This window comes from Anomaloglossus baeobatrachus, chromosome 12, assembly GCF_048569485.1.
Source record: "Anomaloglossus baeobatrachus isolate aAnoBae1 chromosome 12, aAnoBae1.hap1, whole genome shotgun sequence".
Taxonomy (NCBI): Eukaryota; Metazoa; Chordata; class Amphibia; order Anura; family Aromobatidae; genus Anomaloglossus; species Anomaloglossus baeobatrachus.
The window spans coordinates 89,784,679-89,807,080 of NC_134364.1; the positions used below are offsets into that span (position 1 = coordinate 89,784,679).

The 22,402-nt window shown below is 51.7% G+C and overlaps 1 protein-coding gene across 2 annotated transcripts in view; it reads left to right on the plus strand.

Moving 5' to 3' along the window:
* The window catches only part of GABPB2 (GA binding protein transcription factor subunit beta 2), a 42,504-nt gene that overhangs the window by 16,222 nt on the left and 3,880 nt on the right, over positions 1 to 22,402 (plus strand). The window lies entirely within an intron of this gene.

The window sequence follows — 22,402 nt, forward strand, 5'->3', positions numbered from 1 at the left end:
ACGCGAGCCTGTCAGGGTGGGGAGCGGTTTTTCTCCACTACAGGGCTCAGGGAACCTGGACTCCGATAGAGTCTTCCCTTCAGATCAATGTTCTGGAGATAAGGGCAGTGTATCTAGCCCTAAAGGCGTTCCATCGGTGGCTGGAGGGCAGGCAGATCCGCATACAGTCGGACAACGCCACGGCGGTCGCGTACATCAACCACCAGGGCGGCACGCGCAGCCGTCAAGCCTTCCAGGAAGTCCGGCGGATTCTGCTGTGGGCGGAGACCACAGCCTCCACCATCTCCGCAGTTCACATCCCGGGCGTAGAAAACTGGGAAGCAGACTTTCTCAGTCGTCAAGGCATGGATGCGGGGGAATGGTCTCTTCACCCAGACGTGTTTCGAGAGATCTATCGCCGCTGGGGAACGCCGGACGTCGATCTCATGGCGTCACGGCACAACAACAAGGTCCCGGCCTTCATGGCACGGTCTCAAGATCACAGAGCTCTGGCGGCGGACGCGTTAGTTCAGGATTGGTCGCAGTTTCGACTCCCTTATGTGTTTCCTCCTCTGGCGATGTTGCCCAGAGTGTTACGCAAGATCAGATCCGACTGTCGTCGCGCCATTCTCGTCGCTCCAGATTGGCCGAGGCGGTCGTGGTACCCGGATCTGTGGCATCTCACGGTGGATCAGCCGTGGGCGCTTCCAGACCGCACAGACCTGCTGTCACAAGGGCCGTTTTTCCATCTGAATTCTGCGGCCCTCAACCCGACTGTGTGGCCATTGAGTCCTGGCTCCTAGCGTCGTCGGGTTTATCGCAGGATGTCATTGCCACTATGAGACAGGCCAGGAAACCAACGTCCGCCAAGATCTATTACAGGTCGTGGCGGGCTCTTCTTGTCCTGGTGCTCTGATAAGGGTTTTACTCCCTGGCCTTTTGCCTTACCCATTTTTCTTTCATTCCTTCAGTCCGGAATGGACAAGGGTTTGTCACTCGGCTCTCTCAAGGGACAAGTATCGGCGCTCTCAGTATTTTTTTAAAAGCGCCTGGCAAGGCTTCCGCAGGTCCGCACGTTCCTGCAGGGAGTTTGCCACATAGTTCCACCCTACAAGCGTCCGCTGGAACCCTGGGACCTTAATAGGGTGTTAATGGCTCTTCAAAAACCACCTTTCGAGCCGCTGAGGGATGTTTCTTTATCACGTCTTTCGCAGAAGGTGGCTTTTCTTGTGGCAATTACCTCACTCCGAAGAGTGTCGGAGCTTGCAGCGCTGTCATGCAAATCCCCTTTCCTGGTTTTTCACCAGGATAAGGTGGTTCTGCGTCCTATCCCGGAGTTTCTCCCTAAGGTGGTATCTCCTTTTCATCTCAATCAGGATATCTCCTTACCGTCATTTTGCCCTCATCCAGTTCACCAGTGTGAAAAGGATTTGCATTCATTAGATCTAGTGAGAGCACTCCGGCTCTACGTGTCTCGCACGGCGCCCCTGCGCCGTTCAGATGCGCTCTTTGTCCTGGTCGCTGGCCAGCGTAAGGGTTCGCAGGCTTACAAGTCAACTTTGGCTCGGTGGATCAAGGAACCGATTCTTGAAGCCTACCGTTCTTCGGGGCTTCCTCTTCCTTCGGGGCTGAAAGCCCATTCTACCAGAGCCGTGGGTGCGTCCTGGGCATTGCGGCACCGGGCTACGGCTCAGCAGGTGTGTCAGGCAGCTACTTGGTCTAGTCTGCACACCTTCACAAAACACTATCAGGTGCATACCTATGCTTCGGCAGATGCCAGTCTAGGTAGGCGAGTCCTTCAGGCGGCGGTTGCCCACCTGTAGGAAGGGGTCGTTTTTCGGCTCTGTTATTGAGGTATTCTTTTACCCACCCAGGGACTGCTTTTGGACGTCCCAATTGTCTGGGTCTCCCAATGGAGCGACAAAGAAGAAGGGAATTTTGTTTACCGTAAATTCCTTTTCTTCTAGCTCCTATTGGGAGACCCAGCACCTGCCCCTGTTTCCTTCGGGCTGTTTGTTCTTTTGTGTACACATGTTGTTCATGTTGAATTGTTCTTTTGGTTCATGGTTTCAGTTCTCCGAACATCCTTCGGATTGAATTTACCTTAGACCAATTTATAAGTTTCCTCCTTCCTGCTTTTGCACCAAAACTGAGGAGCCCGTGATGCACGGGAGGGTGTATAGGCAGAGGGGAGGGGTTACACTTTTTAAAGTGTAATACTTTGTGTGGCCTCCGGAGGCATAAGCTATACACCCAATTGTCTGGGTCTCCCAATAGGAGCTAGAAGAAAAGGAATTTACGGTAAGTAAACAAAATTCCCTTCTTTGATGAAGAATATAACCTGTTCCCATGCTACTCTCTTCTCCCCAAACCTCAGTCATCATTATAGATAAGTTCTGCAGAAATGTCTCTTTCTTTTCCCTTTGTTATCAATTTAGAGTAAGCCCAATCTAAACCTAATCAGTTCCCTCGAAGCCAACCCTGACCCATCTATCGATCGTGCCCATATTTTTTCAAATTTGATTACGCCATTTCTTTTCCGATATATACTTTTCTCCACATTTATCACCCAATTAACTTTTTTGACATATTCAGATATTGTAGGACTGTGGTCCGAGAGCCAGTGTTGAGCGATTTAGTTTCCTGGCAATATAGAATAGTCTAGTTACAGCCACTTTGCCCTCCTCCTTCAAAGGTAAATCCTCCACGTATCCCAGAATACATACAAAGGGAGTTAAGCTCGTCTCTATCGTGTAGACTCTATCGATTTATTTCTGTCACCTCTCTCCAGTAATATTCAATATCAGGACACAACCACATTATATGTAATAGATCTGCGGAACATATTTTGCATCGCGGGCAGAAGGGGTCAGTTCTAACTCCAATATCAAACAGGAATCTAGGAGTGCGATATACTTGGTGAATAACGTGCAGGTGTGACAGTCTGTATGCCTCCCCCAATGATAGACTAGGAATTCTTTCTAATATTTCTACCCATTGGTTGTCTTCAATAGGTCCTATAGCTCATTCCCATTTTTCTTTTGTGTTTACTGGACAATTCCGGTGCACCAGATATAATAGATCCCAATATAAACGAGAGATCACTCCCGCTGAGCCTCTAGAGGTTGCTATACATTGCATGACTTAGTTCTGATCCAATGCTCTACCCGTAATAGAGGTTTCTGCCTGATAGGCATGTCTCAGTTGCAAGTACTTATAAAACTCCGAATTCTGTATCCCAAACACCGCTTGCAACTGAGGGAAGCCTCTGAGTTGGCCCTCCTCCACAATATGTGTGAATCTATTTATCCCTCTCAAAGCCCAGCTCCCAAACCCCTCTAAACGATGCAAGTTAGGTAACCATGGAGTTCTCCATATAGATGTATATTGTGAGTCCCTGAATGTCTTGTAGTTTTTTTAGTTTTATTCCAGAGTTTTTGGATTAGTAGTAGGGTTGGGCAACTACTGTGTTTCCCCGAAAGTAAGACAGTGTCTTACATTCTTTTTACCCCCAAAAGTCCCACTATGTCTTACTTTCGGAGTTTGTCTTATATTGGAAAAAAATCCCACAGCAATCGCAGCAAGTCTCCATCCAATGTACCGTATGGGGACTTGCCGCGATTGCTGCACATGAGGGCACTGAGGCTGCGTGTTTTTGTATGTTGTCCGTGGTCCTGATGGACCACGGACAACATTACTGCAACATTTCTTGGTGGCCGAGCGTTCGGCTGAGCGCCCGACCGCCGGCATGTGACAGCTCTCAGCTGAGCGCTCGGCCGCCGGCATGTCAGGGCGCTCAGCTGGGCGCTCGGCCGCCGGCATGTCAGGGCGCTCAGCTGGGCGCTCGGCCGCCGGCATGTCAGGGCACTCAGCTGAGCGCTCGGCCGCCGGCGTGTCAGGGCGCTCGGCTGGGCGCTCGGCCGCCGGCATGTCAGGGCACTCAGCTGAGCGCTTGGCCGCCGGCGTGTCAGGGCGCTCGGCTGGGCGCTTGGCCGGTACTGTAAAGAAGAACTGAGCACTCGGCCACCGGCATGTCAGGGCGCTTAGCTGGGCGCTCGGCCGCCGGCATGTCAGGGCGCTCGGCCGCCGGCATGTCAGGGCGCTCAGCTGGGCGCTCGGCCGCCGGCATGTCAGGGCGCTCAGCTGGGCGCTCGGCCGCCGGCATGTCAGGGCGCTCAGCTGGGCGCTCGGCCGCCGGCATGTCAGGGCGCTCATCTGAACGCTTGGCCGCCAGCGTGTCAGGGCGCTCGGCTGGGCGCCCGACCGCCGGCATGTGACGGCTCTCAGCTGGGCGCTCGGCCGCCGGCATGTCAGGGCGCTCGGCCGCCGGCGTGTCAGGGCGCTCAGCTGGGCACTCGGCCGGTACTGTAAAGAAGAACTGGGCGCTCGGCCGTCGGCATGTCAGGGCGCTCAGCTGGGCGCTCGGCCGCCGGCATGTCAGGGCACTCATCTGAACGCTTGGCCGCCAGCGTATCAGGGCGCTCGGCTGAGCGCCCGACCGCCGGCATGTGACAGCTCTTAGCTGAGCGCTCGGCCGCCGGCATGTCAGGGCGCTCAGCTGGGCGCTCGGCCGCCGGCGTGTCAGGGCACTCAGCTGAGCACTCGGCCGCCGGCATGTCAGGGCGCTCGGCCGCCGGCATGTCAGGGCACTCAGCTGAGCGCTCGGCCGCCGGCGTGTCAGGGCGCTCGGCTGGGCGCTTGGCCGGTACTGTAAAGAAGAACTGGGCGCTCGGCTGCCGGCATGTCAGGGCGCTCGGCCGCTGGCATGTCTGGGCGCTCGGCCGCCGGCATGTCAGGGCACTCATCTGAACGCTTGGCCGCCAGCGTCAGGGCGCTCGGCTGGGCGCCCGACCGCCGGCATGTGACGGCTCTCAGCTGGGCGCTCGGCCGCCGGCATGTCAGGGCGCTCGGCTGCCGGCGTGTCAGGGCGCTCAGCTGGGCACTCGGCCGGTACTGTAAAGAAGAACTGGGCGCTCGGCCGCCGGCATGTCAGGGCGCTCAGCTGGGCGCTCGGCCGCCGGCATGTCAGGGCGCTCAGCTGGGCGCTCGGCCGGTACTGTAAAGAAGGAAAAAAAAAAAAAAAAAAACGCTTTCCGTTTACTATGTCTTACTTTCGGGGTACGTCTTCCATTAGCCGACACCCCCCCCAAAACCCCCACTACGTCTTACTATCGGGGGTTTCTTACTATCGGGGAAACACGGTATTAGCAGCAGCTCCGAAGCCTCCTGCCTCTAGAACAGGGGTGGGGAACCTCCGGCCCGCGGGCCGTATGCGGCCCGCGGGCCGTATGCGGCCCGTGGCGACTTTTTATGCGGCCCCCAGGCACATTCCCGGGGACCGCTGTGCTGTGGCGGCAGCCGCGCTTTTCCCGGCTGCTGGCCCTTTATATCCCACTGCCCGATTTACCTGAGGGTAGATGCTAGAATGTATGGGCTCTATCCAGATCCTGACTTCCAGGACCTGACTGCAGCCCATACATTCTAGGCTTAACCCGGGCCTATGCTAGTGTGCTCTGGTGGGCGGAGTAAGCAGCATGCTGCGATAATGTCACAGAATAGCTGCAGCAGATTACCGCCCTGCCGGGCCTGTGCTGTGCTGTGTGTGTGTGACTCCTCCCCCACTCCAGTACTGTGAGTGCTCAACCGATCGCTGCCCCCCCGCTTAGTGCTGTGTACCCCCTTGTGCAGTGTGCTGCCACCCAGTGCTCTGTCCGCGCTGCCACCCAGTGCTCTGTCCGCGCTGCCACCCAGTGCTCTGTCCGCGCTGCCACCCAGTGCTCTGTCCGCGCTGCCACCCAGTGCTCTGTCCGCGCTGCCACCCAGTGCTCTGTCCGCGCTGCCACCCAGTGCTCTGTCCGCGCTGCCACCCAGTGCTCTGTCCGCGCTGCCACCCAGTGCTCTGTCCGCGCTGCCACCCAGTGCTCTGTCCGCGCTGCCACCCAGTGCTCTGTCCGCGCTGCCACCCAGTGCTCTGTCCGCGCTGCCACCCAGTGCTCTGTCCGCGCTGCCACCCAGTGCTCTGTCCGCGCTGCCACCCAGTGCTCTGTCCGCGCTGCCACCCAGTGCTCTGTCCGCGCTGCCACCCAGTGCTCTGTCCGCGCTGCCACCCAGTGCTCTGTCCGCGCTGCCACCCAGTGTTGTACTTGTCCCCAGTCATGTCTGTGCCATCGCCAGGGCTGTCCATGCCCCCCTAGTGATGTATATGCCCCAGCCCCACCTGTGATGTGTACTCCCAGTGTCTCCTGTAATTTATGCGCCCCAGCGTCTCCTGTGATGTGTATGCCCGAGACAAACCTGGAAAAGCAGCTGTGAGAACCAAGATGATCAATATCACCGAACATCAGAGCCGCACCAAAGAGAAGCAGCTCCAGCCACCACAGTAGGGGTGAGTTTAATTAATCGATTGACCAAATATAACAGGGTAGTTTTCAAGTTGATAATTTTGTGCGGCCCCCAAAGGTTAGTAGGAAATTCCAAATGGCCCCCGGCAGTAAAAAGGTTCCCCACCTTTGCTCTAGAACCTCGTATAGACTAGTGGAGTGAAAATATCGTTGTAGAATCGTATACTGTGCCCCCCCCCCCCCCTCCAGGGTCCTCCCATCCCCGAATGTGCTGAAGCTGAGCCACCAGATAGTAAACCCATGGATTGGGTACCACCAAATCTCCACTACTTTTATCCCTCTGCAGGGTCTCGAGCCTAATGCGCGGCATTTGTCCGCCCCAGATCAATTCCCGGAATAATGCGTTTACCTTATGGAAATATCTTTGTGGGATCCATTGTTGAGAGTTGTGTAGCTTGTATAGTAGTTGGGGCATCCAGATCATTTTGATCAGGTTAGTGCGGCCAACTGCTGAGAAGGGCAGGCGAGACCAGACTTCCTTCTTATCCTTACATTTCGACAGAATAGGGGTAAGGCCTAAGCCACACGGCGAGAAAATCGGTGCGAGTGGAGTGCGATAAAACATCGCATTCCCCTCGGACCAATTCTAGCCTGTGTGACAGCACACATGAGCGATTATTTTCTCAGCCCTAATCGGACCGAGAAAACAATCGCAGCATGCTGCGATTGTAATCCGAGACTCTTTCTCTCGCACCCATTCAAGTGAATCGGGCGAGAGAAAAATCGCACTGCACTCGCGGTACACCGGTGTACCGTGCGTGCAGAGCGAGAATGTCTATAGCTGACTACACAGGCGAGAGGGAGAGAAATCCCTCCCTCCCCTCCTGAGTGCCGGCCCGCCCCCCGCAGCTGAGGTCTGCTCGCACGAACGGACCTCAGTTGCAAGGACACAAGCATGAGACTCGGCTCTGCTGTACTGCCAGCACGAGCCGAGTCTCATGCAAGGGGATCGCAGTAGTGCCCCGTGTGGCCCCAGCCTTAGGTTGAGACTCTCATAATCCTCAACACGAGTGGTGACCATTATCCCCAAATATTTAAACTGGGCAACAACCTGTAGGCCCGAGTCTACGTAATTAGGTGAGTTTGTGGTTCCATCCACCGGAAGTAATACAGACTTTTCCCAGTTGATTAATAGACCTGAGTACTTCCCAAATTCTTGTATAACCCCCATTGCCCTTGGCAGTGATGATGTTAAATTGGCCAAAAAAAGGAGTGTGTCATCTGCGTACAACGCTATGTTTTCCTCCAGACCACCCCTCCTGAATCCTGTTATGTCTGGATTGGATCTAACCATTGCCGCCATAGGCTCAACGGACAGAGCAAATAGTAAGGGGGGATAGCGGACATCCCTGGCGGGTGCCCCTACCTAGGTGAAAAGGTGAAGTAAGGCATCCATTAACTTTAATCCTAGCAGTAGGGTTATTAAATAGAAGTCTTACCCAGGAAATAAAATCCCTCCCCAGTCCAAATCTGTCAAGTACTGCCCAGAGAAACTCCCACTCAATAGAGTCGAAAGCCTTAGCGGCGTCTAGGGAGCAAATTACTCTATCCCCTGAGTTATCAAGTGGCAATTGTAGGTTGAGGTGTAACCGTCTTATATTCTCTGCCGTTGATCTGGAAGGCATGAACCCCGACTGGTCCAAATGGATTAGTGAAAGTATAACCTTATTAAGTTTGGAAGCTAGTTCTTAAGCTACCGTGTTTTTCCAAAAATAAGACAGTCTTTATATTTTTTTTTTGCCCCCCAAAAAAGCGCTAGGACTTATTTTGGAGGAGGTCTTAATTCTTGGAGAAACACGGTTGGGGGTAAGTTTACCCCCCAAAAAAGCAGACCCCCCCCACTTCCCAGGAGACTCATACTCACCAGACCAGGAAGTCTGCGTGGTTCCCAGTCCTCCTGTGATCTCCGGTCGGGTGCTGCACGCCGTCCTACCCTGCTGCTAGCTGACACACTGACACACACAGAAGATCCCAGACACACAGCAGATCACACACACACACACACACACACACACACACACACACACACACACACACACACACACACACACACAGCAGATATACACAGAAGATCACAGATATACACAGAAGATCACACACAGCCGATCGCAGGCACACAGCCGATCGCAGGCGCACACAGCCGATCGCAGGCGCACACAGCCGATCGCAGGCACACACATCCGATTGCAGGCACACACAGCCGATTGCAGGCACACACAGCCGATTGCAGGCACACACAGCCGATTGCAGGCACACACAGCCGATCGCAGGCACACACAGCCGATCGCAGGCACCACATCCGATCGCAGGCACACACATCCCGATCGCAGGCACACACATCCGATCGCAGGCACACACATCCGATCGCAGGCACACACATCCGATCGCAGGCACACACATCCGATCGCAGGCACACACAATCCGATCGCAGGCACACACATCGATCGCAGGCACACACATCCGATCGCAGGCACACACAGCCGATCGCAGGCACACACAGCCGATCGCGGATACACACAGCCGATCGCGGATACACACACACACACAGCCGATCGCGGATACACACACACACAGCCGATCGCGGATACACACACACACAGCCGATCGCGGATACACACACACACAGCCGATCGCGGATACACACACACACAGCCGATCGCGATACACACACACACAGCCGATCGCGATACACACACACACACAGCCGATCGCGGATACACACACACACAGCCGATCGCGGATACACACACACACAGCCGATCGCGGATACACACACACACAGCCGATCGCGGATACACACACACACAGCCGATCGCGGATACACACACACAGCCGATCGCGGATACACACACACACACACAGCCGATCGCGGATACACACACACAGCCGATCGCGGATACACACACACGCACACATAGCCGATCGCAGATACACACACAGCCGATCGCAGATACACACACAGCCGATCGCAGATACACACACACACACACACACACACACACACAGCCGATCGCAGATACACACACACACACACACACACACAGCCGATCGCAGATACACACACACACACACATAGCCGATCGCAGATACACACACAGCCGATCGCAGATACACACACAGCCGATCGCAGATACACACACACACACACACACACACACACACACACAGCCGATCGCAGATACACACACACACACACAGCCGATCGCGATACACACACACACACAGCCGATCGCAGATACACACACACACAGCCGGATCGCGGATACACACACACAGCCGATCGCGGATACACACACACACACACACATAGCCGATCGCAGATACACACACACACACACACACACACACACACACACACACACAGCCGATCGCAGATACACACACACACACACACACACACACACACACACAGCCGATCGCAGATACACACACACACAGCCGATCGCGATACACACACACACATAGCCGATCGCAGATACACACACACACACACACAGCCGATCGCAGATACACACACAGCCCGATCGCAGATACACACACACACACACACAGCCGATCGCAGATACACACACACACACACACGACACACACACATAGCCGATCGCAGATACACACACACACACACACACACACACACACACACAGCCGATCGCAGATACACACACACACACACACACACACCCAGCCGATCGCAGATACACACACAGCCGATCGCAGATACACACACACACACCACACGACACACACACTAGCCGATCGCAGATACACACACACACAGCCGATCGCAGATACACACACACACAGCACACACACACACATAGCCGATCGCAGATACACACACAGCCGATCGCAGATACACACACACACACACAGCCGATCGCAGATACACACACACACAGCGATCGCAGATACACACACACACACAGCACACACACACATAGCCGATCGCAGATACACACACAGCCGATCGCAGATACACACACACACAGCCGTTCGCAGATACACACACACACACACACACATAGCCGATCGCAGATACACACACACACAGCCGATCGCAGATACACACACACACAGCCGATCGCAGATACACACACACACACACAGCCGATCGCAGATACACACACACACAGCCGATCGCAGATACACACACACACAGCCGATCGCAGATACACACACACACATAGCCGATCGCAGATACACACACACACATAGCCGATCGCAGATACACACACACATAGCCGATCGCAGATACAACACACACATAGCCGATCGCAGATACACACACACACACACAGCCGATCGCAGATACACACACACACAGCCGATCGCAGATACACACACACACAGCCGATCGCAGATACACACACACACAGCCGATCGCAGATACACACACACACAGCCGATCGCAGATACACACACACACAGCCGATCGCAGATACACACACACACACAGCCGATCGCAGATACACACACACACAGCCGATCGCAGATACACACACACACAGCCGATCGCAGATACACACACACACAGCCGATCGCAGATACACACACACACAGCCGATCGCAGATACACACACACACACAGCCGATCACAGATACACACACACACAGCCGATCGCAGATACACACACACACACAGCCGATCGCAGATACACACACACACACAGCCGATCGCAGATACACACACACAGCCGATCGCAGATACACACACACACACAGCCGATCGCAGATACACACACACACACAGCCGATCGCAGATACACACACACAGCCGATCGCAGATACACACACACAGCCGATCGCAGATACACACACACACACACAGCCGATCGCAGATACACACACACACACACAGCCGATCGCAGATACACACACACACAGCCGATCGCAGATACACACACACACAGCCGATCGCAGATACACACACACACAGCCGATCGCAGATACACACACACACAGCCGATCGCAGATACACACACACACAGCCGATCGCAGATACACACACACACAGCCGATCGCAGATACACACACACACACAGCCGATCGCAGATACACACACACAGCCGATCGCAGATACACACACAGCCGATCGCAGATACACACACACACAGCCGATCGCAGATACACACACACAGCCGATCGCAGATACACACACACAGCCGATCGCAGATACACACACACAGCCGATCGCAGATACACACACACAGCCGATCGCAGATACACACACACAGCCGATCGCAGATACACACACACAGCCGATCGCAGATACACACACACAGCCGATCGCAGATACACACACACAGCCGATCGCAGATACACACACACAGCCGATCGCAGATACACACACACAGCCGATCGCAGATACACACACACAGCCGATCGCAGATACACACACACAGCCGATCGCAGATACACACACACAGCCGATCGCAGATACACACACACAGCCGATCGCAGATACACACACACAGCCGATCGCAGATACACACACACACAGCCGATCGCAGATACACACACACACAGCCGATCGCAGATACACACACACACAGCCGATCGCAGATACACACACACACAGCCGATCGCAGATACACACACACACAGCCGATCGCAGATACACACACACACAGCCGATCGCAGATACACACACACACAGCCGATCGCAGATACACACACACACAGCCGATCGCAGATACACACACACACAGCCGATCGCAGATACACACACACACAGCCGATCGCAGATACACACACACACACACAGCCGATCGCAGATACACACACACACACAGCCGATCGCAGATACACACACACACACACAGCCGATCGCAGATACACACACACACAGCCGATCGCAGATACACACACACACACAGCCGATCGCAGATACACACACACACACAGCCGATCGCAGATACACACACACACAGCCGATCGCAGATACACACACACACAGCCGATCGCAGATACACACACACACAGCCGATCGCAGATACACACACACACACACACACAGCCGATCGCAGATACACACACACACACACACAGCCGATCGCAGATACACACACACACACACACACACACAGCCGATCGCAGATACACACACACACACACACACACAGCCGATCGCAGATACACACACACACACAGCCGATCGCAGATACACACACACACAGCCGATCGCAGATACACACACACACAGCCGATCGCAGATACACACACACACAGCCGATCGCAGATACACACACACACAGCCGATCGCAGATACACACACACACAGCCGATCGCAGATACACACACACACAGCCGATCGCAGATACACACACACACACACAGCCGATCGCAGATACACACACACACACACAGCCGATCGCAGATACACACACACACACACACACACAGCCGATCGCAGATACACACACACACACACACAGCCGATCGCAGATACACACACACACACACACACAGCCGATCGCAGATACACACACACACACACACACAGCCGATCGCAGATACACACACACAGCCGATCGCAGATACACACACACACACACACACAGCCGATCGCAGATACACACAGCCGATCGCAGATACACACACACACAGCCGATCGCAGATACACACACACACACACACACACAGCCGATCGCAGATACACACACACACACACACACACACAGCCGATCGCAGATACACACAGCCGATCGCAGATACACACACACACAGCCGATCGCAGATACACACACACAGCCGATCGCAGATACACACACACAGCCGATCGCAGATACACACACACAGCCGATCGCAGATACACACACACAGCCGATCGCAGATACACACACACACAGCCGATCGCAGATACACACACACACAGCCGATCGCAGATACACACACACACAGCCGATCGCAGATACACACACACACACACACACACAGCCGATCGCAGATACACACAGCCGATCGCAGATACACACACACACAGCCGATCGCAGATACACACACACAGCCGATCGCAGATACACACACACAGCCGATCGCAGATACACACACACAGCCGATCGCAGATACACACACACAGCCGATCGCAGATACACACACACAGCCGATCGCAGATACACACACACACAGCCGATCGCAGATACACACACACACAGCCGATCGCAGATACACACACACACAGCCGATCGCAGATACACACACACACACACACACACACAGCCGATCGCAGATACACACACACACACACACACACAGCCGATCGCAGATACACACAGCCGATCGCAGATACACACACACACAGCCGATCGCAGATACACACACACAGCCGATCGCAGATACACACACAGCCGATCGCAGATACACACACACAGCCGATCGCAGATACACACACACAGCCGATCGCAGATACACACACACACAGCCGATCGCAGATACACACACACACAGCCGATCGCAGATACACACACACACAGCCGATCGCAGATACACACACACACAGCCGATCGCAGATACACACACACACAGCCGATCGCAGATACACACACACACACACACAGCCGATCGCAGATACACACACACACAGCCGATCGCAGATACACACACACACAGCCGATCGCAGATACACACACACACAGCCGATCGCAGATACACACACACACACACAGCCGATCGCAGATACACACACACACACACAGCCGATCGCAGATACACACACACACACAGCCGATCGCAGATACACACACACACACACAGCCGATCGCAGATACACACACACACACAGCCGATCGCAGATACACACACACACAGCCGATCGCAGATACACACACACACAGCCGATCGCAGATACACACACACACAGCCGATCGCAGATACACACACACACAGCCGATCGCAGATACACACACACACACACAGCCGATCGCAGATACACACACACACACACACACACAGCCGATCGCAGATACACACACACACACAGCCGATCGCAGATACACACACACACACACAGCCGATCGCAGATACACACACACACACAGCCGATCGCAGATACACACACACACAGCCGATCGCAGATACACACACACACAGCCGATCGCAGATACACACACACACAGCCGATCGCAGATACACACACACACAGCCGATCGCAGATACACACACACACAGCCGATCGCAGATACACACACACACAGCCGATCGCAGATACACACACACACACACAGCCGATCGCAGATACACACACACACACACAGCCGATCGCAGATACACACACACACACACACACAGCCGATCGCAGATACACACACACACACACACAGCCGATCGCAGATACACACACACACACACACACACAGCCGATCGCAGATACACACACACACACACACAGCCGATCGCAGATACACACACACACACACACACAGCCGATCGCAGATACACACAGCCGATCGCAGATACACACACACACAGCCGATCGCAGATACACACACACACACACACACACACACAGCCGATCGCAGATACACACACACACACACACACACACACACAGCCGATCGCAGATACACACAGCCGATCGCAGATACACACACACACAGCCGATCGCAGATACACACACACAGCCGATCGCAGGTACACACACACAGCCGATCGCAGATATACACAGCAGATCGCAGGTACACACAGCCGATCGCAGATACACACACACACACAGCCGATCGCAGATACACACACACAGCCGATCGCAGGTACACACACACAGCCGATCGCAGATATACACAGCAGATCGCAGGTACGCACAGCCATCACAGATACACACAGCCGATCGCAGGCACGCACAGCCGATTGCAGGCACACACACATCACATCCAGCACTTACGGCAGCAAAGAATGAGAGCAAGTCACGTGTCTGGCCGCAGGTCCTGTTCGTCGTGCTGCACTGCACTGCCTCTCAGGATTCTCCCGGCGAGAAGAGATCGGTGTCACTGGATGAGGTGAGTATGTATGCGATCCGGTGTGTGTTTGTGTGTGTGATTTGTTGTGTGTGTGTGCGATCCGATGTGTGTGTGTGCGATCCGATGTGTGTGTGTGAGATCTGGTGTGTGTGTGTGAGATCTGGTGTGTGTGTGTGTGTGAGATCTGATTGTGTGTGTGTGTGAGATCTGATGTGTGCGGGTGTGTGATCACTGCAGGTCCTGCCACTCAGTGTCGGGTGAGTGTAATTGCCGGGTGCCGCTGTGTATAATGAAGTGTCCTGCAGTATCTGTAACTTTTTTAGCTGCACGGACACTTCATTATTGCTTCGGGACTAGGGCTTATTTTCGGGGGAGGGCTTATAATTAAGCCTTTCTCCGAAAATGCTGAAAATCCTTGCTAGGGCTTATTTTTGGGGGAGGTCTTATTTTTGGAAAAACACGGTATTATTTTGATATCTGTAGGTAACAGAGAGATAGGTCTATAAGAGTCAGGGATGAGGGGGTCCTTGCCAGGTTTAGGTATGGCAACTATCACTGCTTCTCGCATTGATTGGGGCAAGGAGCCATTTTTGGCTGCTTGCTGGAAGGTCGACAAGAGCTGGGGGAGCAGACTGTCTCCAAACTTTTTGTAAATTTCTGTGAGGATCCCATCTGAACCCGGTGACTTATTATTGGACATGGAGGACACTGCTAAATGCAACTCTTCCAGTGTGAGTGGACTCTTTAGGTATACCCAGTCCTCATCTGAAAGGGAGGGCAAGGGGATGTTTTTCAGGTAAGAAGCTATCTGTTCCCTATCATATTGCAGTTTAGTACTGTAAAGTTCGTAGAATTCAGAGAAGGTAGCCAGAATTTGGTCAGGTTGATTGACTATAGTCCCGGTTTTGTCCCTTAGCGCCCCCACAAATGTGTTCCCCCTATGTCCTTTAGCAATCACCGCTAATAAATTACCCGCTTTTTTGCCCTCTTCAAAGAATCTCTGTTGTGTAAAAAGTCTTTTGTTAGTGGCCCGTTCCTTAATGTGAGAGTCATATGCTTCTTGTGCCTCCCTCCATTCCAGTAAGTCCCGTGTATCCCCTGACAGAATGTATTTCTGTTCTGTCGTCTGGACCCGTTCTTTAAGAAAAATTTCAAATTGTTCCGACTTAATTTTAGATCATGGCATCCCAAACAGTGTTAAGCGACATCTTCCCCGTACAGTTGTCCTGAAAATAGTATTCAAGGGCTAGTTCAACCGGGCCCACATCTATAATCTGTAGCCAAGAAGGATTAAAGGACCACAAGCTACGGGTACGATCAAGCCCGGGTAAAATATTAAGCCGTGTCAGCAGTGGGGAATGGTCTGATAAACCTCTAGGAAGGTATTCTGTGTTTTCCACCATTGGTAGTATACCCTCCGAGCCCAAGATCAGGTCTATTCTGGACAGAGTGTTGTGTGTCTTGGAATAGCACGAGAATCGCTTGATTCCAGGGTTTCTGATTCGCCACAGATCTGAAAGTGCCAGTTCAGCCACCGAGTCCCCAAATTTGGAGTTAGGATGGTGTTCTAAGTGAGTACCCGCATTGTGTTTGTCCCAATATATGAGTGAATGATGTTGTTGAAATCCCCCGTGCACACCACCTGTACATTGGGGGTCTTGCTAATCATTTCCGCAATTTTGTTCATAACAGTATTATTATATAGAGGCAGTATATAAACTGTTATCAGAAGGAACTCCTTGTTAAATATTTTACAGTGCATGCAAATGAATCTACCTTCCTGATCTACTGTGGATGAAATGATCTCAAATGGGATTGCTCTGTGGACTAAAATACTGACACCTCTGGAATGAGCTGTGTAGGTTGAGTGGAAACAATGGCCCACCCATGAGCGATTCATGTATGCTATTTTGTCGCCCTCCAAATGTGTCTCCTGTAGGCAGATGATTGCTGGAAAGTGGGATTTGACCTGTTCCATTACTGCTACCCTTTTTGTGGGGTCCCCCAAGCCACGGACATTCCAAGAAATAATGTTAATCCTACCCGCCATCCAGGTGGTATGCGTGTGTAGTGCAGGCAGTCACACCCGGCAAAGAGTTCCAACCCTCCTCCACCTTCCTGAACCACATGAGAACCATTAGCAGACATAAATATAAAAGCATCATTAAAGCTGCAGAAACATCCTCCCCCCGCATCTAACAGTTGTCCCACAACATGAACATTGAAACTGAGGCATCAGTCCATCCTGAAGCCGAAACAAGAGAGACAAAATTCCTGCTTCCCAAAATGGTTTAAGGCAAGAAAAAAAAAAAAGCCTGAGAACAATGAAAAATGCAGGGAAGTGAGAAAAAAAAAAACGTCTCTGGAAGTGAAAAAGGGAAAGAAAACCCAAACTCCTCTTCCAGGGAGTTCTGCTGGAACCAATCAATGGGTATCATAATAATTTTATCCACCGGGCCAATCCTATGTAATCGCAGCAGACTGTCGAGTATTCATCATCCATAAAGTCCTTAAAGGGTTACATATCAATGTTGTGGACTTTGCTAAGCCGTTGCTCATTCATATCGAGCCATCTGAGAGCATCTTTAGGATTTTCAAAAAAGAATGTCTCTTGCAGTGCAGCCACCCTGAGCCTCGCTGGGTACAGCATGGAGTACGAGACTTGTGCATTTCTCAGGCGTCATTTGACATCTGTGAATTGAGCTCTTCTTTTTGAAATTTCAACTGAATAATCAGGAAAGAAGGATATTTTGTGGCCGTCCACCGTTATGGACCCTTTGTTTCTTGCCGCTCTTAGGATCGCATCCCGCTCTCTATAATGTAGTAGTTTCACCAGGACAGGTCTTGGAGGAGCTCCCGGAGGCAGGGGTCTGGTGGGCACTCTGTGGGCTCTCTCTACAGCATACAGGGGGGATGGGACCTCTGCGCCAAATACTTTTTGCAGCCATCTCTCAAAGAATTCAGGCGGATTTGTGCCCTCCGGTTTTTTTTTTTTTTTTGGAACCCCTATCAGCCGCACATTGTTTCTCCTCAATCTATTTTCTAAATCATCTGTCTTGTTAAGTAGAAATGCCAGTTGCTGATCATGCCTGTGGGAGTCACGGGTAACCTGGGGCATCTTGCCCTCTAAGTCTCTGATTCTCCCCTCTGACGCCGTCATGCGGTCATTCACTTTTTGGAGGCTCTGTTTCACAAATGGGATTATTTACAAGGGATTTTATAGAGTTTGTGACGCCACCCGTGGTATGCGGTAATTAGGAGTACCACCGCTGCAGTTGGAAGTACCCGGGGTTGATGGAATGGGGCAGCCAGGTGTTGTGACCCTCCAGAAGTAGGGGGGAATACCCCGGGGCTCGGTGATTAAAGGAGAGTGCAGTTGGATGCGAGGGGGGTTACTGTGGTTCTCAGTCCATTAAGCTGACAATGACAACTGGTCAAACAAGTCTCTGGACACCGCTGCCGCTGAGGGGAGCTTCGTTCGGGTCCCGTCCCCAATGGTGCTGCCTGGTTATCCGTGACCTGCCTCCTGGCACTGAGTTTACTTCTTTGGTGGTCCTGGTAGTATGAAACTTGCCGGGTCCCACTCCCCACTATGGCTTAAGTGTGGGAGCTTGCTCTCAGGGCTAACGCTTGGGATTTTCTGGACCGTTTTGAATTGGAAAGTCCTATACCCCTCATTGCGCTAATGCCCCGATTTTGGAGCGGGTGGGAATGGCTCCTGAAGACTCCGTTCTCCTCAGGTAAATTATCGGGTTGCCTGAAGCTACTCCCTGACCTAGGGTCCACATACCCCGTCGTGCCTTGGTCTCAGCCCGGTGATGGTGCAAGGCCGCCGGATGTCCTCCTCGACAGATCCGTGCCCCTTGCCACGATCCCCTACGACTAGAAGTCCAGCTCCACTAGGCCCAGACCACTGTCTGCCACCTAGATTGCTTCCTAGAAGCCCTGCTCCTGACCGCCTCTCATTTTCACTTCTCAGACCCAACTCTCTCCTCTTGACACTCCTGACCTCTCCTCTCCAACCCCCCAGATGGGCGACTCTATTCCACTCAAGCTGTCTACTGTGTGTGTGATGGGTGTGGTGCAGGGTGTATCTAGGATTTGATAAGCTGATGTATGCAACACCATATGGTTAGGGACCCAAAACCAAGAAGGAGGTGGATACTGCACAGGAGGGCAGAGTGTGCAATACCCTGTGACGACCTGATAGTCCAGGGGGCGTCTCATTTACATTTGCGCAAGTCTTGCATCGCATCACCTAGTATGGCCTGACTACTCCAGACACAAGCGTGCAGCTGCATAGAACTACATTCAGCTGACCCACTCTTGTCAGGAGAGTGTGCGGCCGTGCTGAGAGATGTGATTTGAGACTCGTGCAAGTCCCTCGCAAGTGTGGCTCCGGTCTAAGAGGAACCGCATGCGTTTTTTGTTTTTTTTTTTAATTTAAATATTTTAAAAAAACGACTTGCGGTCTTCCCCATTTTTGATACCTTGCCAAGATAAGGCTGACAACTGGGTCTGTATTCTCGGCCTAAAAAAATCAGCCTCCAGCTGCCCAGAATTGTTGCATCCATTAGATGTGACAATCCCGGAACTTTTCCCTATTGCCCTGGTGCTATTACAATTGGGGTAATAAGGAGTTAATGGCAGCCCACAGCAGCCACTAAGTCCTAGGTTAGTGATGATAGGCGTCTCAGACACCTGAGATTCCTGGCTCCTTTTCCAGTTCTGTGAGATTCCTGGCTTGTCTTGCATGCACTGTTCTTTTGAGGTCTAGCCACAGATTTTCAATGATGTTCAGATCAGGGGACTGTAAGGGCCATTGTAAAACCTTCAGCTTCTGACTTTTGAGGTTTTTTATTGGGGATTTTGACATGTTTAGGATCATTATCCATTTGTAGAAGTCATCCTTTTTCTCCTTCAGCTTTGTTACCTCATGGTATTATATTTGCATTAAGAATTTATTGAAATTTCTTTAAGTACATTCTTCCCTCTATCCGTGAAATCTTCCCTGTGCCATTTGGCTGCAACATAACCCCTAAACCTGAATGATCCACCCCCATGCTTAATGGTTGGTGAGAGATATTTTTGTCTGGAAATTCTGTGCTAGTTTGTTTTTTTTGTTTTTTTTTTTTTGTCCACCCATACCTTTTTGATTATTGTGGTCAAAGAGTTCTTTTTGATTCTCATCAGTCCAAAGGACTTGTTTCCAAAAGGCATCATGTTCTTTTGCAGACTTCTAATGATGAATTTTATGGTGAGGATGCAGGAGAGATTTTAATCTGATTCTTCCATGAAGGCCAGATTTGTTCAGGTGTATCTGCACATCAGAACAATGTACCACAACTCGAGTCAACTAAATCTTCCTGAAGGTCTTTTGCAGTCATGCAGGGTTCTGATTTGCCTCTAGCAATCCTACAAGCAGCTCTCACAACAATTTTGTTTGGTCTTTCAGACCTTTATCTTAACCACCACTTTTCCTGGTAACAGCCATTTCTTAATTTCGAGCTGAGTAAAGGGCAACTTGAAACGTTTTGCTATTTTTTTTTTGTAGCTTTTTCCTGCTTTGTGTGCTTCCACCATTTTCATTTTCAGAGTGCTAGGCAGCTGCTTCAAATAACCCATGGCTGCTGTTTTTTGGCACAAGGTTAGAGGAGGCTTTGAAATTTGCATCACCTATCACGATGATGGTGAACAAAACATAAACCTAACCAGCTAATTAAGGTGTGAAACTGTAAGCCGTGCACCGGGGTGGGCTCTTTAGGATACAGCGAACTCACAAATGGGAAATAAACGGCCCCAAAACTAGATTAACTAACAAAAGTGCTTTACTACAATTTGGATATGAACACAATCTAACAGGGGAAGACACTCAGGGAAAAATTCACAAACACTCAGCGATTAAGCTGAGACCCTCGTGCTATACAGCGTGGCGCCTTTTAACATGAGTCAACTACAATATATACACTATATGTTACCTACAGGCATGACTGGATATTCCAACCACCAACTACCTATTAGTACCCTTAAACATGAAACAAAAAAATGGATGGGTGTGAAACACAAGCCGCCCGCGGTATAGCACAACAGTTTACAAACTTAAAATAAATTTACTCTAACCCCAAATTGACTATTCCCCTGCCCCAATATAAATATAGTGCCCTTTAATGGAGGATCCTTCCCAAGATTCACCTTGAATAACCAAACAACTTACTATATACTACGGCTGCTTAGCAAAGAGCATAAAGACATAAATAAAAAAAAACAGATATTTAGTTCAATACAAGTTCCCTCCTGAATGAGCTCAACTCTGGCCTAAAGTCCATGATAGGTCTTACCAACATCCAGGTATGAGGTCGTTGTGGTCCACAGAGAAGCCTTAATGGCAGATAATTAGATGTTGTAGTTGTAGAAACAATGGTCCCAAACGGTGATTGTGCAGTAAGTGTGGCCTGAAGGGGGTTACAATGACTACCTAAACTAACTACAGGCCCTACCTGAGTCTCAAATATTTTGGCGCCAAACTGATGTGAGGTGCGTGCACGGTTACCCACTGCGATGGCACAGTGGGCCTTACTTATCTTATCGACCCGGGTCTGCTCTGGACAATATGTCTGAAGTACGCAGTAAGATGAGAGGCCTCTCCAACAGCTGAGCTGTACTGCTGGCCACTGTGGCTTGTCTCCTTGGCAACGTCCTATCAACTTCACAAAAGCGTCCTATCAGCAATCTTCTCCCATCTGGTAAGGATACGGATACAGTGTCACAGCTCTGATCAAGATGATAGATTTCTAGTCGCAAATATTATCTCTTCCTTCTTGCGCACGTCCTCTGTCTCTGTACTCATTCACTGCCAACCGCTTCCAAGATGGCCGCTGCTCTACTTCCTGTGATGTACTTTTTTTTATCAGCCTGTAGCTCCGCCCCCATCTGAGCTACCTATTGCAGTCTTTCATCTGTGCTGAGAAACAGCGTCCTCTTATGGTTGAATAATGACATTTTTGTCCCTTTATAAAGTATTATTACATCATTACTGACAGCTGCAGGTTATAAAGTTACATACAATAAACA